Below are 21,206 nucleotides of genomic sequence, written 5' to 3'. Positions count from 1 at the left end.
TTTCTTAGGAATTCCTCACATGTATTGAATCTGTCAAACAGTCGCAAATCATGCACATGGAGTGATTCAAACATAACATCCGAGCATGCTGAAGATACTCGGCGAGCACCCGAGCATGCTCGCCAAAAGGGTTAACAGAACATACTCGCTCATCACTACAGAACATATATATAATTATCCTCCTCCACATGTAGACATGCCCCCTGATGAAGAAAGGCATGTTGGGGTGGAAGAGCAGGCACCTTACCTGAGTCCACTTGTAAATACTCTTACATCGTTTATCCAATCTACTTTACCCTTCTATATACAGCTATAGTAAGACACTATTAGTCTAACCTCTGCTGGAATTAGTCTGCAGGACACACATGATAGTACTATACTACTAATAGATACTTTGGTTCAACTACAAGCAACCAGTGTCTAATTATGACAGCATTAGGTTAATAATGATTTGTATTAGGTGGAATTAGTTTGGGGTACATTATATACAATATATAAAATCTCTATTTATTGTGAGCAACCTGTTTGTATCGTACTATGTGGAAAATACATTGTTTTGACTGGTAATGGGTACGCCTATATATCCCTGCATTCTTGAGAGGCACTCTGATTTGTTATTGCTTTTAAACTTAATATACAGGGCCTGCGCCATTTATATGGATACAACTAAATTAAATGGGAATAGTTGGTGATATTAATGGTTGATATCACCAACCATTCCCATTTAATTTACGTCTATCCATATAAATGGCCCACCCTGTATAATAAAAATTATTTTGGTTTAAACTATGAGTTTTTCTGGGCTTAATCATGCCTGCGAAAAAGGTGTTGTATATGTACAGTTGCGATCAAAAGTTTTGTATTTTTTTTAAAGTGTGATTCCTTCTGTCTGGTTGTTGTGATGCCATTTCCCTGGTGTTGAATTGAAAGTGAATAAAGTTGTCATCATGAAAGACCTTAATTTTAACTGAAATGCTTTTGAATAAAGGTATGGTAATTTAATTAAAGAGAACTGATTGCCAAAAGTTTTGCATATACTATTTATTGATCACAACATAGAGAGTAATTAATTGTTTACAATGCCATAACTTAGTATTTCGGATCATAAACTCTTGCTATAATTACTGCACCACACCGATTGAGCATTGAAGCCAGCAAGGTATTCAAGACATCTGGAGGGATCTTGCTCCATGCCATTTGCAAATCTGCAAACATTGCATCTTCATTGCTATGAGTATGGGCCCCAACTCATCACCCTAACTCATCCCAAAGGTGCTCTATAGGGTTTAAATCAGGTGATTGCCTTGGCCATTGCAGTAGGTGAACATTTTTCTTTGCTAACCAGTTTTTGACTAAATTGTGCTTAGGATCATTGTCATGCTGGAATTTCCATCCCCTGCTTACTTTGGTTTTACCATGTGGCAACATTACATTCTCCAATATATCCTTGTACATGGTGGCATCCATATTTCTATCAATTCTATGCAGACCATATACAAAATTAAACCACAAAGCTAAAAAAAGGTTCTCTTCATTTTTTTTTGTCTAGGTTTTACATAATGTAAGAATTAGAAATGTTTGAACAGAAGCAAATGCATTATTTAAAATAATGACATATTTTAATGGGACAAAAATTCTACAATTAAAATATTTGCATTGTGTTGTTTCTCTGTCTAATATCCAGCTTCAGATCATATTAAAGGAGAATGAAAACAGGACATGAAATTTACTTGGATAGCTTGAACTGCAGATTGTCAATTACTTGAGAAAGGTATTCTCCTAAGAAATGAAGATGCTTAATAAATTATATTACTGTAATAAATGTTCTAAGCAGCTACTTAGATAAACAACCAAGAGAAATATACATTTTTATGATACCTTCTGACTTTCTTTAATGTGAAAAATATGTATATTCATTTACTAGATGATAAAAAGCAATTCAATAGGAAAAAATTGTTAATCTTTTTCCGGTGAATGAAAATACATTCATATTTAAAGAGTAATTGTTGCTTTATTTTTTATTTTGCAAATTACCAATACACAGGAAAATAAGCAACTTTTCATTATATACTATCAGAGAAATCTGCCTCTTTCTCAAGCAGGATTGATCGTTCATTCTAAAAATTATCAATTTGCGGTAAAATTGTATTCAGTAAAATTTTCAGCTGTTAATGATAAGATTCTATGTAGAAGGGAGTAAGAAAGAAGAAGAAACAGCTAGTGGCAGAGCTCCCACTCAAAAATTATAATAAGGGCAATCTGGGCTACCGCCCAGGGCCCAATACTTTTGGCATAGCCCATAGAGAGATTGCCCTCATTATAATATTTTGTGCACTAATCCCAGGGCAGGGAGCTTTCCTGAAGCTCCACTGCTAGTAATAGAGAACGACAGCAAAGCTACAATGGAGCTCTGGTCACCTTCTCTGTGATGTAAATCGTCACCAGTGCAATGATGTCACGTGATAATGTCATTGACAACCTTTTTTTATGACCTTTATTTTTAATAAAGTAAATGAACTGGGTATGTAAGAAAGTAAATAATAATGAATTGAGGGTGGAGGGAGAGAGGACATTATATTATAAAGAATTGAAAGTGGGGAGAGGGAGAAAGGGACATGACATAATGAATTGGGAGAGGGTGGCATATAAATCTAATGAATTTGAGGGGCATGTAAATATAATGATTTGGGGGAGAGGAAGGTGCATAATGGTGGGGGCTTGAGGATGTAGACGAATGACTGGTAACTATTTGGGGGAAGCAATACAGTGGCTAATTAATTTACAGATTTATTAGGCAGAGAAAAGTGACCAATTACAGTTAACAAGAGGCACAGTGGTGAATTATCAACTTACACTTGGAATGGTGGGTTCCATAATAGCAAATTACATATTAAAGGGGTTGTCTGGTCAAAAAGGATAAGTCTCCAATCACTCTATGTGACTGTAGACTTATGAATCCCCCAGTGCAGGCACTGTGCACTGCAGGGATTCGCCGGTATGAGAACCGGTCACGGAGGGTATGTATGTTTTATACATACCCCTTGCCAGTGGACGTGGCCTCACTCTCCATACACTTGTATTGAGCGTTGCTATACCTTCTAGTCGGATTCGCTCAATGGCCATCCAAGCCACTCGACGGGGCATGGCCTCGCTCCATACAAATTTATGGAGCGAAGAGGCACTGAATAGCCTGTGGTATGTATAACGTAAACATAGCCTCTGGTCCCAGGTCTCATACCGGTGAATCCCCGCAGCATACAGTCCACGCATTTGAGGGATTCATAAGTCTGCAGTCACAGGGAATGACAGCAGACTTATCACTTTTGACCGGACAACCCCATTAATGGTGGGTGCAAGTCTATATTCATCAGCACAGTGTAGATCATTTTTTATGCTGGAAACAAATGTGCATATATGTGATCTTCCACGGTGATCAGTGCAGAAAACTCTGCAGTGACCAAGTCCCAGTAACAGAACATAGACATGAAAGTTTGACAAGATGGAGAAGAAAAAAAGAGTAATCAGACGAGACATCAGTGGTAAGTTACTGGATGTAAATATTTATTCTGTATAGAGATACTATACAAACTGAAAGAAGAGAAAAGGAAACTGAAATTGCGGTCAAATAATAAAAGTAATTATTTATTAATTAAACAGCTATGCAGTAGTTGTGCAACAAAAAAAATGAGGTACATATCGAGATTCAATATCATAAAGAACTGTACACAAAGACAGTATATAAAGTTGTGACAAGCTGCTACAAAAATGGTCTGAGCAACAGGGGGGTACATATGATATAAAATAATGTCAGAATTGAATCACAAGAACCCTTAAAGAAGTCAAAAAGCAAAACACATTGCAAAATTACAACTGGCAAGGGGATTGCTGTTGACAGAAATGCAGTATAAGTATTAAAATGTAATCCATATCTAAGTATGTGGTATAAAGTCAACATATATACTCAATGCAATCAATATTGGTAAAGTGCATGTGCAACAGAGTACATAGTACTGAGTTAAATCTCAATTTTATATATGGGTGTATTCTTATAGTAAAGTGCCTGTGCAAAAAATACATAAGAAGTGTCAGTGCCGAGGGTGCGGTTACAGGCAGCGCTCTCTATACACAGAAAGGTGACTGAACCAACACCGGCTCCATCCTGTCACTGAAACCTTAATGGGAGGAATAAAGTTCATTTCCTCTTAGCAGCAGGGCAGATTCAGAACACTATTAACCTGCAGATTAACCCCATATCTGCAGGTTAATAGCGTTTTTTTTCACATGACAGGTTCCTTTAATTATTGTTCAGATTTTGAAAAGTTCTGAATCTTTATAATATGCTTTACTACCTCATTTTCCTTCCTTCCATATTTACCATTGTACTGAAAGTACTCACCTGCCTTATTCATGCTCTCTTAGTGGCTGATTCGAACTTCAGGTCTAGAAAAATCTTTACACCTCTGTTCTACGTCTCCATGCTTAAATACTATTTATAAACATTCTATATGCCTTAGCAAGGGGATATGGGCAGCCTTTGAGCATGGGTCTTTGTTAGGCATGTAGTCAGATCAGTTACTAAGACAGCATGAGCTTTTCAGATAAGCCAGCATTTTAAACATTGCGTTAGAGAAAGAAGAAAGCAAAATAATGATTTATAACTTTACAAAGGTGGATCAATGTTTAAATAAAAAAATATAATTTTTTAGATGCAGTGGACAACCCCTTTAAACAATATTTCTATTAAAAAATAAAAATAAAACATACTTTATTATGCTTGATATTCATATATATATATATATATATATATTATTTTTTTTTACTTAGAAAGATATGATATTTTTCTATTCAGTTGTGGCAGTCATTTTTGCAAAACTGACAGCCGAATGTGAAGCCATATTGGCTGTACCCCATTTTGAATTACAATGTGTTATTAAAATACGTACTGACAAATTGACAGATACTGAAGATGTAAGTTACTGTAAAGTTAATTCAAGGTGCTACCCATCAAGAAGACACTACTTATTGTCACTTTTGGAAAGCTGAATTTAATTTGAGAAAGCCCAGAAAGTTCTTATTCTCTCTTCAGCCTCTTTAATGCCATACATTTAAAACAGATGATATTTGCTAATGTAGAGATATTAGAAAGTTGTTTTAAAATCAATTTTCTTTTATTGAGTGAGAAGTGTAACTCTTAAGTGAAGTTATATTGTACAATGAACGGTCTGCAGTCAGTAGACTATATATAACAACACCTCAAAAACAAATTATTTCAAATTATTGTGATAAATTACTTTGGATATAGTACACTTTGAAAAGTTTGTTTAAATTACTTCCAGTTATGTGGCATCTTCAAAACTAATATTGTACAAACAAATATGTTTAATATCCCTTGGCATATTCATGATTATGCTAATCTGTACAGTACTGAAGTAGCTTGTAAATTCCCATTTGATTTGTGCTTTGTAACAACAGCATTTTTTCCTGAATAAATTATATTAGATTAAGCTTTCTGCAAATTTGGTCAACTTGCAAAAAAAATCTCAAAATCCAGTATATCATGTACATTTTTCTCAATAATTATTTTTATATTAATGAATGAACATGATGAAGTTTGAAGTAAGTGTTTGATCATTTTGCAGCAAGCACTCCATTAGAGATTTGGTATAATTTAATAATTTTCTAAATGACAATTTAATAAGCTTAAGCAAAGTGCAAATGCAGCATTAAAACGGTTCATACTACAATTTAATGTTTTTTTACTAAAACACATTTTTTCCTTTAAATGAAAAAACGTGTTTAGAATATAAATACAAATATAAAATGTTATGCCGTGATGCTCATGAAATGCATAAGAGGAGCAATAATGCTTTTGGGGGAAATTTTGAGAACAAATGTCAGCACTTTTCAGTATATTACTAAGTAAAGGATAAACTGAATACTTTTTATGATGTTCTTCTTACATGAGACATAGACAGGAAATCTTCAATTGTCTTTTTTCAGTTTAGACTGAAATTCAGATTCTAAGGAATCCTTCTGTTTCCATTCATGACCCTGCAGTGAAGGATGAAACTGGCTTCAGTGGAATGCCTAGGTTGTGGTTCCTAGAATAGTTGACAATTGCCAGTAGTAAAGTGGTCAAAATAGTTATGTAGTTAAGTAAAGCAATGGTACAGTCACCAATAAAAGCACTAAGGATGCACTGCATTGTGTTAAAGGCCAAAGTGGAGTCAGAAATAACTCTTGTCAAAACCAGGAGAACTTTAAGAATCAGACATAGTTTTCACATGTCAAAACAGGAGAGTAGTTAAGAGTTAGGCCTAGAAGAACTATAAGTATAAGATGTGGAACCAAAAACAAAAGACAGGAGTTCATTCACGACTAGCCAGGAGTAGAGATGAGCGTTGTTCTACTCGAACTGTTCGCCAATCTCAAATTCGAGCTGTTTTGGGCGGTGTTCGAGCCGGTCGGCGAACACGAACAATTTGAGAAAAATTCGGCTGTTCGAGGTTATGTTCGATAACTGTTCGTGCACCAAAATCATAACTGGATTTTTTCTCAGTAATGATGAAAATTAATGTTAATACGCAGTTTGAGTGTACAGCGGGGCGGGGGGAGGGGCAGGGGATGGATCTCTGCAGGAACAATGAAGATCTCCATTTTTTTTTCTCTTTCCCGCATTTGCAGTGGGGAGGTGCAATCTGTCAGCCTATCAGCAGCGCACACACGGAGCGAAGTGCTTTTTTTCACACAAGCAAGGGCATGTGTGATTGGCAGTGTATGTCACATGTCCTTGCCCTATAAGACCAAGCCATTTTCCCCGTCGCCACCATTTTCTCACTGCTGCAGCTGCATGTTAGACGGCACCGCTGTTGCTGTGTGCGCTATACCTTGTTAATTTCAAGCCAATTTTCGCACAAATATACAGATAGCTTGAGAGTAGGGAATAGTTGTGATTGCAGTCCTTTTAAGGACTAGGTTACAGCATTTCCTACGACTTTTATCAGGCAGGTCTGTGCTCTTAAATAGATAGGTTGTGGGAGTAAAGACTAATTGTAATTGGAGTCCTTTTCAGGACTAGGTTACATCAGTTCCTATCAGTTTTTGCCAGGCAGGTCTGTGCCAGTGCTGTGCAAGTTTTTTTCACAGCATTTGGCTGAATCTAGCAAAGCTAATCCTTTTTGGCCTATTGCAGAGTGTGTTAGTCAGTGGAGTAGCCTATCTGTGTTGCAAGATATACCACCTGTGTATAGAATACCATTTTTTTTACTGCACCTAGTGAAGTAAAATCTTTTGGGCATAGCATCATTCTATTAGTCCATCTATACTGACCTCCATCAGGTTGCAAATTAAAAATATTTTTTTTCTGCATCTAGCTCTGAAAAAATATTTGGGCTTCTAGCAGTGTGTGGGACTTGGTCTATTAGTCCATCTATACTGACCTCCATCAGGTTGCAAATTAAAAATAATTTTTTTCTTCATTTATCTCTGAAAAAATATTTGGGCTTCTAGCAGTGTGTGGGACTTGTTCTATTAGTCCATCTATACTGACCTCCATCAGGTTGCAAATTAAAAATAATTTTTTTCTGCATCTAGCTCTGAAAAAATATTTGGGCTTCTAGCAGTGTGTGGGACTTGGTCTATTAGTCCATCTATACTGACCTCCATCAGGTTGCAAATTAAAAATAATTTTTTTCTTCATTTAGCTCTGAAAACATATTTGGGCTTCTAGCAGTGTGTGGGACTTGTTCTATTAGTCCTTCTATACTGACCTCCAGCAGGTTGCAAATTGAATATAATTTTTTTCTGCATCTAGCTCTGAAAAAATATTTGGGCTTCTAGCGGTGTGTGGGACTTGGTCTATTAGTCCATCTATACTGACCTCCATCAGGTTGCAAATTAAAAATAATTTTTTTCTGCATCTAGCTCTGAAAAAATATTTGGGCTTCTAGCAGCGTGTGGGACTTGTTCTATTAGTCCATCTATACTGACCTCCATCAGGTTGCAAATTAAAAATAATTTTTTTCTGCATCTAGCTCTGAAAAAATATTTGGGCTTCTAGCAGCGTGTGGGACTTGTTCTATTAGTCCATCTATACTGACCTCCATCAGGTTGCAAATTAAAAATAATTTTTTTCTGCATCTAGCTCTGAAAAAATATTTGGGCTTCTAGCAGTGTGTGGGACTTGGTCTATTAGTCCATCTATACTGACCTCCATCAGGTTGCAAATTGAATAAAAAAAATTTCTGCATCTAGCTCTGAAAAAATATTTGGGCTTCTAGCGGTGTGTGGGACTTGGTCTATTAGTCCATCTATACTGACCTCCATCAGGTTGCAAATTAAAAATAATTTTTTTCTGCATCTAACCCAGCCAATAGTTTTGGCCTAATACCACAGTTTGGCCACTCAGCTCTGCTCGGTTACCATCCATTGTTTTTTTGTGCAAACAACTCCAGAGTTGTGAATTAGTTAACCACCAAAATGAGTGGAAAAAGGCCTGCTGCTGGTGGAAAGGGGAATAGGCGTGTTGGGAAGGGGAAAAAAGGTTGTGTCCGTGGGGTAGGTGCAGAAGAAAGACCATCTTCCAGCCAAACTAAAATGTCTACTTCTTTTAGCGGACAATGTGATAAGATCCCTTTCTTACGGCCACGCCAATCGCTACAAATTCCAGATGAGGCACAAAAACAGCAGGTGCTTCAACGGATATCAAGTGCTCCTTTAAGTGGGCTCTCCTCCACATCAACTTCAACATCACAAATACTCCAGTCCTCAAAGGTGTCACCCAAATCGCACTTGCTTCCTCACAGCTCCCAAATCTCCAGCTGCCCGTCTGAGTATGAGGTAGAACAGATGGTTGAGTCTGCAGAGCTGTTTACTCATACTATAGCCTGGGAATCAGACGTCGACTCCAGCGCTTCTGTGAATCCAGACGAGGAAATGATCTGCACTGATGCCCAGAATCTTTATGAGTCGGATCCAGGACCAGACGCAGAAGGTTCTGACCATAATGTAGACCCTCATTCCCAAACTGTAACTCCTGTTGGTGGAGACAATGAGGAAGACGATGATAAGACTCAAATACCTGATTGGAGCGACAACTTTAGTTTTTTGTCAGGGCAGGAACAGGTTGGCTCTGAGGACGACGGGTGTGATAACGCACAGGGTGATGATGATGAGGTCGGAGATCCCACTTACTGTCAACCCACAGTCAGCCAAGAGATGAGGTCAGCAGAGGAGGTGGAGGAAGATGCTAGTGACGACGAGGTCAGGTTGCGCCTTCCTGGACAGAGACGTAGTACTGGAAGCACGTCAACAACTGCATCCTCAAACACAACACTGCCTCTCACCACAAGTCGTGGTGGCTCTTCAGGTCGCATGGGTGCTAAGCCTTGCATAGCCTTGGCATTTTTTCAGATCGATAAAGATGACCCAACTCGTGTTATCTGTAACATTTGTCAGCAAAAGCTAAGTAGAGGCCAAAAAATACATAGTTTGAGTACTTCATGCATGAACCGGCACATGGACATGAAGCATAAGTTGCAGTGGGAAGCTCAGTGTGCTACAATGCGGCCTAGCCGGCCGGGCCAACCACCGTCTGCCATATCTTGTGCATCCGCGGCCTCTTCATCCTCTGTGACTGGGGGGACAGCAGTCACACCTGTTTTGGGGCGCAGACCTGCCACCTCTTTACCCGCAACAGCCAGCGTGATTGGCAGGTCATCATTTTCTTTGGAGGTGGTAACACCAGCTGGTCTTGAGCGCTGTCCGACATCGATAGCACCACCTTTGGATCAAGGCAACCTAACATGTCCGCCTGCATCTTCCTCACAGACCGGCAGTTTGCCGGGGACACCCTTATCAACCCCGTCTAAGCACAATAGCCAGCCCTCGGTCCCTCAGATGTGGACAAGTAAAAGACCATTTCCTCCTAGCCATGAGAAAGCTAAGAGGTTGAATTTCACCATCTGCAAGCTCTTGGCTACAGAAATGCTGCCTTTCCGCCTGGTGGACACAGAGGATTTTCGAGACCTTATGTCCGTCGCAGTGCCCCAGTACCAGATGCCCAGTCGGCACTACTTCTCAAAGAAAGGTGTGCCTGCGCTCCACCAGCATGTCGCACACAACATCACCGCTTCTTTGAGAAACTCTGTGTGTGACAGGGTGCATTTCACCACAGACACTTGGACGAGTAGGCATGGACAGGGGCGTTACATGTCGCTGACTGGGCACTGGGTAACTATGGTGACAGCAGGACAAGGGGCTGCTGTCCAAGTCTTGCCGTCCCCACGAGTTGTGCGTCAATCCTCTTTATGTCAAAGTTCCTCCACTGCTTCTGCCTCCTCAACCTCCTCTCGGTCTTCCACCTGCACCCAAAGCCTGTCTGGTCATGCCACAAGCTTTCTAACTGCGCAGAAGGGATCCTACACACCTCCTTACTATGCTGGCAGTAGGGCTCAACGTCATCAGGCGGTTTTTACATTGAAATGTCTGGGAAATGTGAGTCACACAGCTGAGGAGTTGTGGTCAGCTCTGGAGAACCAATTTCATGAATGGTTGTCTCCACTGGACCTGAAACCAGGGAAGGCCGTGTGCGACAATGCTGCAAACCTGGGTGCGGCCCTTCGCCGGGGCAATGTCACACACGTGCCTTGTATGGCTCACGTGTTGAACCTGGTTGTCCAGCAATTTTTAGCCCACTATCCCAGACTAGATGGCCTTCTGCAGAGGGCACGGTCGCTGTGTGCTCACTTCCGCCGTTCGCATCCCGCAGCTCAGCGACTTACATCTCTACAGAAGTCGTTGGGCCTGCCACTTCACCGGCTAAAATGCGATGTGCCTACCCGGTGGAATTCAACTCTGCACATGTTGCAGCGACTGTGGCAGCACCGACAAGCCCTGGTGCAATACGTTCTGACGTATAGCCTGGGCCAACGAGATTCAGAGGTGGGGCAAATCACGCTGGAGGAGTGGTCTCAGATCAGGGACCTATGCACCCTTCTGCACAGTTTTGAAATGGCGACGAAAATGTTTAGTGCTGACGATGCCATTATCAGCATGACTATTCCGGTGATTTACATGCTGGAGCACATGTTAAACAGAATTCGGAGTCAGGTGGTGGCACAAGAGGAGGTGGAGGAAGTAGAGGAGGAGGAGTTGTATGCGGAAGGGCTAACATCTGCAAGGTCCAGACGGTCGGCAGCACCAAGGCGGCAGGCATGTGAGGGTGGGGGAGATGATTTTACCAGGGCGCATGGTAGCAGCCAAACTAGTGAGGAAGGTGCAGGAGCCCAGGAAGAAGTGGAGGACGAACTGATGGAAGACTCATCAGATGAGGGAGACCTTGATCACATTTCTGTTGTGCGAGGTTGGGGGGAGAGGACAGAGGAAGGAAGCATGATTGTTACCTCGCCACCAACACAACAGGGACTTGGTGCTCCTGGATGCGCAACACACATGAGTGCCTTCTTGCTGCACTACCTGCAACATGACCCTCGAATTGTGAGAATTAGAAATAATCCTGACTACTGGGTTGCCACACTGTTAGATCCCCGGTACAAAATTAAATTTGCAGAAATTATTCCTGCCATAGAAAGGGATGCACGCATGCAGGAGTATCAGCAGAGACTGTTGCAGAATCTTACATGTGCTTTTCCACAAAATACCAGTGGTGCACGTAGTGAATCTCACAGTTCCAACTTGCCAACCGTGGGACCGTCAAGTGTTCAGCACTCAAACCGTAACAGAACCACAGTATCTGCTGGTAACATCAATTTTGCGGAATCATTTCACCACTTTTTTAGCCCATCCTTTGCAAGGCCACAGGAGACAAGAAGTCTGACACATAGTCAACGCCTAGAGACGATGGTACAGGAGTATCTCCAAGTAAACATTGAAGCCACGACTGTGTCACTGGACCCTTGCTCTTTTTGGGCTTCCAATCTGGATAAATGGCCGGAGCTAGCCACTTACGCCTTGGAGATCTTGTCATGCCCCGCAGCCAGTGTTCTGTCTGAACGTGTGTTCAGCGCTGCTGGTGGTGTGCTGACAGATAAGCGCACGCGGCTCTCCACTGATAATGTAGACAGACTCACGTTCATAAAGATAAACAAATCATGGATCCGAAACGACTTTTCTACCCCTGTGTCATCCTGGGGAGAGTAAAAGCTTGATGATTGGTTAAAATCACCCTACCAACCGTTTTAAGCTTTCAAATTACTAATCATGTTTATCTGTATCTTGACTGGAAAATAATTTGGGCTTTGTAGCAGTGTGCAGCACTGATCCTATTAGGCCATCTATAATAAGCTTCACCAGATTTAAAATGAAAAATAATTTTTAGCTGCATCTAGCCCGGAAAATAATTTTGGGGCTCCGAGATGCGCAAGACACATAAGTGCCTTCTTGCTGCACTACCTGCAGCATGACCCTCATATTGTCAGAATTCGAAGTAATCATGACTACTGGGTTGCCACACTCTTAGATCCCCCAAACTTTTCGATCAACCTTTTCATTTTAATAAAGACCAAAAAAATGGTCATTTTTGAAATTATAAGCATTAGCAGGTTGTTAGAAACTGAAATCAAACAGTTTTCAACTCAAAACTTTATTCTAGGTGATGTTACATTTTCACATAGGACCCCTTGTTCGAAAGGAGCTTCTGAACTCTCTCGTCCATTGAATTTGTCAGGTTTTGGATGGTTTCTGCTTCAATTGTTTTGCATGAGGACAGAATACCCTCCCAGAGCTGTTGCTTAGATGTGAACTGCCTCCCGCCATCATAGACACTCCTTTTAATGATGCTCCAAAGGTTCTGAATGGGGTAGAGGTCAGGGGAGCATGGGGGTCACACCATAAGTTTGTCCCCTTTTATGCCCATATCAGCCAGAGATGCAGATGTTTTATGTGCAGCATGAGATGGTGCATTATCATGCAGAAAAATGATCTTGCTGTGAAATACACGGTTCTTCTTCTTGAACCATGGCAGGAAGTGCTGTTTGAGAAAATCCACATACATTATGGAGTTCATCTTTAGCGCCTTCAGGGATCCTAAAGGGGCCGACAATCTCTCTCCCCATGATTCCAGCCCAAAACATTACTCCACCTCCTCCTTGTTGGCCCTGTAGCCGTGTTTGCGTGGGGTGTCCATCAACCAGCCATCCTCCACTCCATTCATCTGGACCATCGAGCGCTGCACGGCACTCATCCGTGAACAAAACAGTTTTGAAATCAGTCTTCATGTAATGTTTGGCCCACTGGAGCCGTTTCTGCTTGTGTGAAGTGGATAGAGGAGGTCGACAGGATGGCGCATGCACAGCTGCAAACCTCTGAAGGACCCTGCATCTTGTTGTTCGGGGGACGTTGGAGGCACAAGCAGCTTCAAAAACTTGTCTGCTGCTATGACAAGGCTTTTTTGCCGCTGCTCTTTCAACCTGACGTAATTGCCTGTAGGAAAGAGTCCTCAATTTGCCCTTATCAGCACGCACACGTGTGTACTGTGAATCAGCTACATACTTCTTGATTGCCAAGACACTTCATCCTGATCATCGCACAATGTTGATTGTAGTCATGCCTTGACCTAAACACTCCACAATTTGTTGCTTCTCAGCAGCCGACACATCCTTTTTCTTTCCCATTTTGGCAGAAAATGTAGGCTGCTTAATAATGTGAGAGAGCCTTCTTAAGTAGTCTTGCCTTTCATTGGACACACCTGCCAAACTAATTAGCACAGGTGTCTGCAATTGCTTACAGTGATATAAAGAGCCCTGACACACATCACCATCAATGAGTTTAACTGACAAACAAACAAATTCTTCCCTTATCACTCCTAAACACTTCTTGCATAATAATTTGGAACGCGGTGTACATGTGCTTTTCCACAAAACACCAGTGGTTCACGTAGTGAATCTTACAGTTCTAACTTGCCAACCGTGGTCTGTATGGAATTGTTCAATAAAGGGCCCAAAATTAAGATAACATAGATGGGAGAGGTCTCTATGAATAGGAATTCCTAAGTATTTGATACCCTGTGAGGGCCAGGCAAAGGGAAAGTTGGACTGGATGGAATCCTATATGGATTTAGGGAGGGAGACATCGAGGGCCTCAGACTTCGCTGCATTGATTTTAAAATTTTACCATGTAACAAAGTGATCTATTTCAGCCATAACAGCAGGGATGGATATATGTGATTGAGTGATATATACTAGGACATCATCAGCAAATAGAGAGCACTTGTACTCGGTGCCTCCCACCTCAATCCACCTAATATTGGGGTTATGGCGAATTGATGAGAGCAGGTGCTCCGTCACTAGGATGTATAAGAGAGGGGACAGAGGACATCCCTGCCTTGTCCCATTGGTGATTGTGAAAGGTGATGAAAATGTTCTGACGCACCCCCTGGGCCTTGGGACACCCGGAGCCGGACCCTTTTTGGTGGATGCTGGTGGTTGTAGTCTTCGTGGCGGCGATCCGGTTCCGTGGCTCAGGGCGGTCAAACCAGTGGCGGAACTATTTATGTGGTTTTGATGTTTAAATGTCCGACTACGCCACCCGTGGATTGCGGTCAGAGTGAACCGCCGCTACAGGGCAGACCGCTAAGGCTGGTGTTGTGGGTGCAGCAGAGCGTAGCATAACTCCCCACGGGAGGAGTATAGCCTCAGGGCAGTGTATGCGGAGGATGGGGGTGATGGTGCAGGGCAGCAGCAGTAACGACACGGAGTCAGTGATGCAGTTCAGGGCCTTTACTCACAGTTCTTATTATCCAGACCACGTCTGCAGGTAACGGCTGCCCACGTCGTACTGTGCTCACCAGGTGAGGGGCTCAGACAACTCCCAGATAACTTTGGAGTGCTTCACAGGACCCCCTTTGTGTGTCCTTTGTCTGGCCTTTCTTACCAACACTTCTGTCCGGCTGCCTCGGGCCTCCTCTTGGTAAACTTGGTGCCAGTTTCCCTGACCCTATGTGGTGCCTTCCTAGCGGGTGGAGCAAGGGGCTGCGCCACATAAAATGTCAGAGCCTCCGGTTTCTAGCTGAGGGTCATTTCCTGCCTCCACTAGTTCGGGGACCGGTCTCCCCCTTTGGCCTGACCCCTCCACGCAGGTGGATTCTGGCGTGCGGTGGCGACTCGCCCGTCCGCACCCCTGGGATCCCTTCATTCCTCGTTCCTGGAGCCTTCTCCGCTCCTCTTCCTTCCTTCTCCCTCTTGCAGGCCTGGGCCTCTGTTACTAGGCCCGCCTCCGGAGCAGAGCTCATGCAGAGCCCCTGCTCCCTGCCACTTCTGCTCAGACTTCTCTGCACTGAACTAAGATGGTGCCCACCTTTTATACTCCCTTCTCAATGCACCCAGGAACTGCTTCCTCCCTGCTCCTGCACTGCAGGGTTCCCCTTCCTCAGTGTTCCCTCCCCCCACTCCAGCCAGGGACAGGGACTGTCGTGCCCATCTCAGGGGCATATTGGTCGCCCTGCCCCACGGCAATGTGGTGTAATGCATGCAGGTGTCGGGTCCTGATCCACACTCCATCCTTATCTGAGAGTGAGATATCACACCTCTGGGTGAGGTGCAATACGTCTGTAGCAACCGAGCCCTCGGTGCTACAGTTCCATTTATCTTCAGCCTAGGTGACGTATTGTGATACAGGGCCGTGATTTTGGCTATAAAAGGGTCCCCTAGACCCCTACCCCAAGCTTTTTAAGAGAATCATATATGATGTGCCAGGAGACTCTATGGAATGCTTTCTCAGCATCCAACGAGAGTATCTACTTACAAATTTTTAACTGCATCTAGCCCAGGAAATACTTTGTGCCTAGTAGCAGTGTCTGCTAGTCAGCGGATTATCCCGGCTGTTAAGCAAGCTACACCACCTGTAGTTTGGACACTTAATTTTTTCAAAGGAAATGCTTCGGGACCACGGGATACTCAGTGAAGAGCATCAGGAGGCACCCCAAGGCATAGGGGCTGGGACTGGCACTAGGATGCCTTGCGGTGGACAGCCGAGCTCGATCCTTATAAAAGCTTTTTAACTGCAGCAGCTTTAGTGGACGCTACTGGAGCTGGAATTACGCGGCTGCTGGCATGAGACTTGCCCTCCAATAGATCCTTGTAAATGGATTTAAAGTGTATTCATTCAAATTAGAGGGACAATTTAAATTAAAAAGCTTAGAGCTGCCTCCACCACAGGGGGGCTCTCTCGACCCACCAGCGGACAGGCACCAGTATTGGGAGAGGGGGGCTGGCCGTCAGGGTTCACCGCGGCTCTGGCACAAACCCGGCGACACGGAGGTGGCACGGGCAGGAGCGGACTGGCCGTCTCGGCTTCTCACTTTTTGGATTTTAGAAGGGCATGACATGCCTATATCTGTGTCTCCCCCTCCTTTTACTCCTCCACCTCTTTTCTTTTCGCATGACTATATGTACTTGTCACTTTTCCATGTGTTAGTTGTGTCTTCTGAGCAGTTTGTCAGCTTTTGGACACCTTTGAAGGTGTTTTCTATGTGTTTCTATGTGTTTTTGTTTGCCTGCCATTGGTTTTAACGGTGTTCGAAGGTGTTCGACGAACAGTTCGACGAACAGTTCGGCGAACACACGGGTGTTCGACGAACCGAACCGAACTCGAACACTACGGGGGTGGCTCAACACTAGCCAGGAGTCATGACCAAGAAAATTACAAGCATCAGATTGCAGGCAAGATGTTGTCCAGATGATCTGAACAGGACAGACAGTATAAACAATAAAACAGCAACCATTTGAAGGAAGAACAGAGTAAAACTGACAATAGGATAAGTGTTCAGATGACATAACTAGAGCGCCCTGCTCGCTAAATAACTGGACACGGTAAATTCATCGCATATCCATACTCCTTGAACTTTTAGAACTTGCAGATTTGTCTCGTCAACATCTATAAAGGTTCAAACAGTTTATCACAAAGCCTCTACATAAAGGCATTTTTATTGTTCATTTGGTAAGGAATCAATTTCTGCAAATTGTTGTACAGTATTCCATAGATTCAGGGGGGAAATTTAGAATTAATGGCTGAGGATGTGTACAAGTGGTGGACTGTACTGTTGTGTTCCTGCCCCTGAAGATACCAATCACGCTGTGCTGTTTATTATAATGTGAATAGTGTCATTTTAGGCATATACTCTGTATAGTATTGTGAATTGATAATAAGTAATGTATCAGTAATGCTTAGTGTATAGTGCAGGGTAAGGTATAGTTTAATGCTTAGGATAAAGACAGACTAGGAAGTAGTACATAAGATAGTGATAATAAGATAAGACATAGTTAAAAGTTTGGGACTAGCCCACAGTGGGAGGGGAGGGTCAAGTAAAAAGGGACTGCTTCCTGATAGGAGGGAAATAGGAAACCAAGATCAAGTTCAAGTGTGCGAGAATGTATCGTTCGGTGCAGTGGGAGGCCTTACAGGTATCTCTTGCGAACATTCCTGCAACGTCTGGAGCTCAAGGGCTGGTACTACATGGAGTGCTTTATCCTCTGGCGTGCAGAGAAAGTTGGACATGGAACCATGCTATGGGAATTTAACGGATCCTGGGTGTACTGTGGAACTGGATGGGAAATCCCTCGGGCTGACAGAGTCAGTAAACATGGGGATAAAGTCCAAGAGGAACGGATTGTGATGCTGAATATGTACTGTACTAAGGAAATAAGAATTATTATGCCCGAAACTACTTGTTACAATCCGATGAACTTGAACTATCCAATAAGCTTGTTTGTGTTGAAATGAACTGCACATCCCCTCAGTTATGTGCTGCAACTTCGGAAGATGTAGGCCCTTGAACAGCGGAGGCTTGCGGCCTGTAAGTGAGTGTGCTACACCCCACACCTCACAGCACATTGGGACTGGGACACGGTTTTTCTGTAAAGTGCCAGGGTGTTATGGAGCAGCAGCTCTTGGTCACTTTACAGATGGATGGAGCATCATGGTAAAGTTGGCAAAATTGTATATAAATATGATTCGATAGATAGACAGACAGACAGATAGATAGAAAGATAGATAGATAGATAGATGACAAAATGACACCATTCCTTGAAGTTGATGGAGATAATTTACCTTTTCCCCTCCTTACGCAATGTTCTGTGCACAGATCACAGTGAATACAGAAGAACATCTTAATTCTACATGCTTAAACCTAATGTGACTGCTGCATCTCAGACCAGATGACTGTACCCAAACTCACAAACAGAAAATAGATTTATAACATTTAATAGATTGTAAAAAAGAATATCGAACCGTATTTTATTTTCAATAATGAAAAAGTATATAGATAAGGTGATACATTTTATAAAGAGGCATTCATATTAATAGTGATAAGGAAAATATTAATGCTTGGTCAAAAAATACTATGATGAATATATCCTATGCTGTAATCAATGTCTTGTAAAAATAAAAGTGAGGGAGGATCATTGTGACTTTATTATATAAAGAGGGATGTCATTTCTGAGAAGATTACTAAATATTGTGAAGGACACGTGGATGATAAAAAACCCAGCTTGACCTTTCACATTCTATGGACTTTATGTCAACAATTTCAAAGATTTTGAAATGTATTGATATGCAGCAAAACAATAGCTGAGAATACACTTGTGGATTCCTAGTAAACTGACTGGAATAATAGACTTTGTGGCCTGAATGAGTCTCTGGAGGAAACAACGTAGTCCCAGAAATATTATGTCTGTAAAAATGAAGAATAAAGATTTTTAGTAAGTATGCTTTCAACTTTACTATAGTCTTATAAAAATGAATTACTATAGTAAACAAAAAGTAAAAATAACAAAGAGCAAATGATATTTAAATTGAATGATATAAAGAAAGAGACATTTATTAGCATCACCAAATTAACTCATTATGCACCTTGACATTATGTCATTAGCCTCAGCTGGTCGAGAGTCAATCTATTGTTATGAAAAAGTGATCATCTCAGCAATTCCATTGTACCCACATGGTCACCAGAGGAAGTTTATCATAAACAGTATTATAACTGGAGTACTATAAAGAAACTAAAGGCAGGAATACATATTAATACATAAACTTGAAAGTCTCATTCAAAAGTGAGAGGCTGGATACCAATTCCTGATGTAGGATGGACCAGTAAGTCCTACTTTAGATATAGGTGTATAGGTTAGGATCAGGAAATAAGCTCACTCATACACTGTGGGTTCAGGCTTCGTTATACAGCCAGCACCTGACTCTAACATCACAGACTAGATCTAGCTCTGGTGCCATCATCAGTCAAAAATAGTGACATTTCAATGGTTTTGTCAACCTTGCAATGTGATTGCTAAGTGTCTATAATTGTCTTGACAGCCATTGACCTTCTAAAAGCCCATGTCACTGCTATCTTTGTACTCCAGCTATTAATTTCACTATATAACGCTATATATAGTATAATATTTGCAGTATTTAGTATGAATAATATAAGCAATCTCAAGTCCACTAGATTGCTAAAAAATAAAGTGAAATGTATTACATTTATTTAAAAAAGAATGTAAAATATTAAAAAAGTATGTCAAATAATAAAAAATAAAAATATAAGGTTTTGATTTCCCCGCTCTTCCAAATTCAAAAATAAAGGCATAATAAAAAATATATATATCACTGCAGCTATAAAAGTCAGATGTAGAAAAATATACAATTTATTAACCCATATGGTAAACCACATAAAGCAAGAAAAATGTAATAAAAAGCTACTAAAACACCAAAACATATTTTGCACCCCAAAATATTATCAATAATAACAGTTCACCCCACAAGCCCTCCATCGACTGAAAAATAGAATATTATGAAAATGATGACACAAACCAAAGATACTTTGCAATATTAAAGGGGTTGTCCATAACTTTAACATTGTGGACCTATTCTTAGCATAAGTCATAAATGTCTGATCAGTGGAGATGTGATACCTGGTGCCTCCGCTGATCAGCTGTTTCTGTTACCAGTGGCAGCTGGAACTGAACAGTTGTAGACTGTAAAGCACAACCCATTATATAGCTCCATTAACAAAAAAATAAAAAAGTTTCATGTTTTAGAATATGCTGACACAAGCCAATTGGAAAAAAAGGTTCTGATTTTTGTGCATTCAATATACAGGGTTGGGCCATTTATATGGATACACCTAAATAAAATCGGAATGGTTGGTGATATCAACTTCCTGTTTGTGTCACATTAGTATATGGGAGGGGGAAAACTTTTCCAGATGGGTGGTGGCCATTTTGGATCCAACTTTATTTTTTCAATGGGAAGAGGGTCATGTGACACATCAAACTTATTGAGAATTTCATAAGAAAAACAATGGTGTGCTTGGTTTTAACGTAACTTTATTCATTCATGAGTTTTTTACAAGTTTATGACCACTTATAAAATGTGTTCAAAGTGCTTCCCATTGTGTTGGATTGTTAATGCAACCCTCTTTTCCCACTCTTGACACACTGATCGCAACACCACGGAAGAAATGCTAGCACAGGCTTCCAGTATCCATTGTTTCAGATGCTGCACATCTGAAACAATCTCTCCGCCTCTCCACGTGGCTTACAGGCGGTGCCGGGAATACGGCATCTGCAGACTGCTCGGGGTGTATGGCAACCCCTTTGTCAAAGCCAGACTGCCAGACGAAGCTACCTGCCTCCCTCCCTCTAAGGCTGCCTATCCCCGCTAAACCTGCCTGACAGAAGCTAAAGCACACGTGGAGCCCAAACGACCAAGCGTCCACACAACAACACCATCACAGCTCAATGATCAGAGCGCGCCGCCCTGTTTGTGGGTGGGCTATTTAAATATTAAGCCCTGCCCACCGTTGCACTATTGGTGACGTCACCCGCGACCAATCAGGCGGTGCCAGGTCACAGGATCGGCTGACCCAGAAACCACCAATCACGGTCCGCCATGTCACGGGCATGCTCAGTGCAGTGAATCCTGAACTTAGGATGTAGAAGCCCTGTTTCCCTCCGCAACCTACGCTTCATGTTGCTAGGAAGAAAGACCCAAAAGACATCTTGTCCATCTTGTGCACCAGCTAGGCATTGGGACTGATGACGATGCTGAGCAGCATCAGCCCCAGCTGGACTGGAATGGGAGACCACATAATCCACTGATGGTTCTGAACCAATTTCAAATCCAGCAAACACCCAACACTTAACAATAAGAGACACCAGATACAACAATGCAAACAAACTGAAGGCTGATATCAAAGCAACCTG

The sequence above is a fragment of the Phyllobates terribilis genome, unplaced genomic scaffold (assembly GCF_046119375.1).
Source record: "Phyllobates terribilis strain yellow unplaced genomic scaffold, ASM4611937v1 Scaffold_4__5_contigs__length_816908805, whole genome shotgun sequence".
NCBI classification, from domain to species: Eukaryota; Metazoa; Chordata; class Amphibia; order Anura; family Dendrobatidae; genus Phyllobates; species Phyllobates terribilis.
This window is presented reverse-complemented; position numbering follows the sequence as displayed.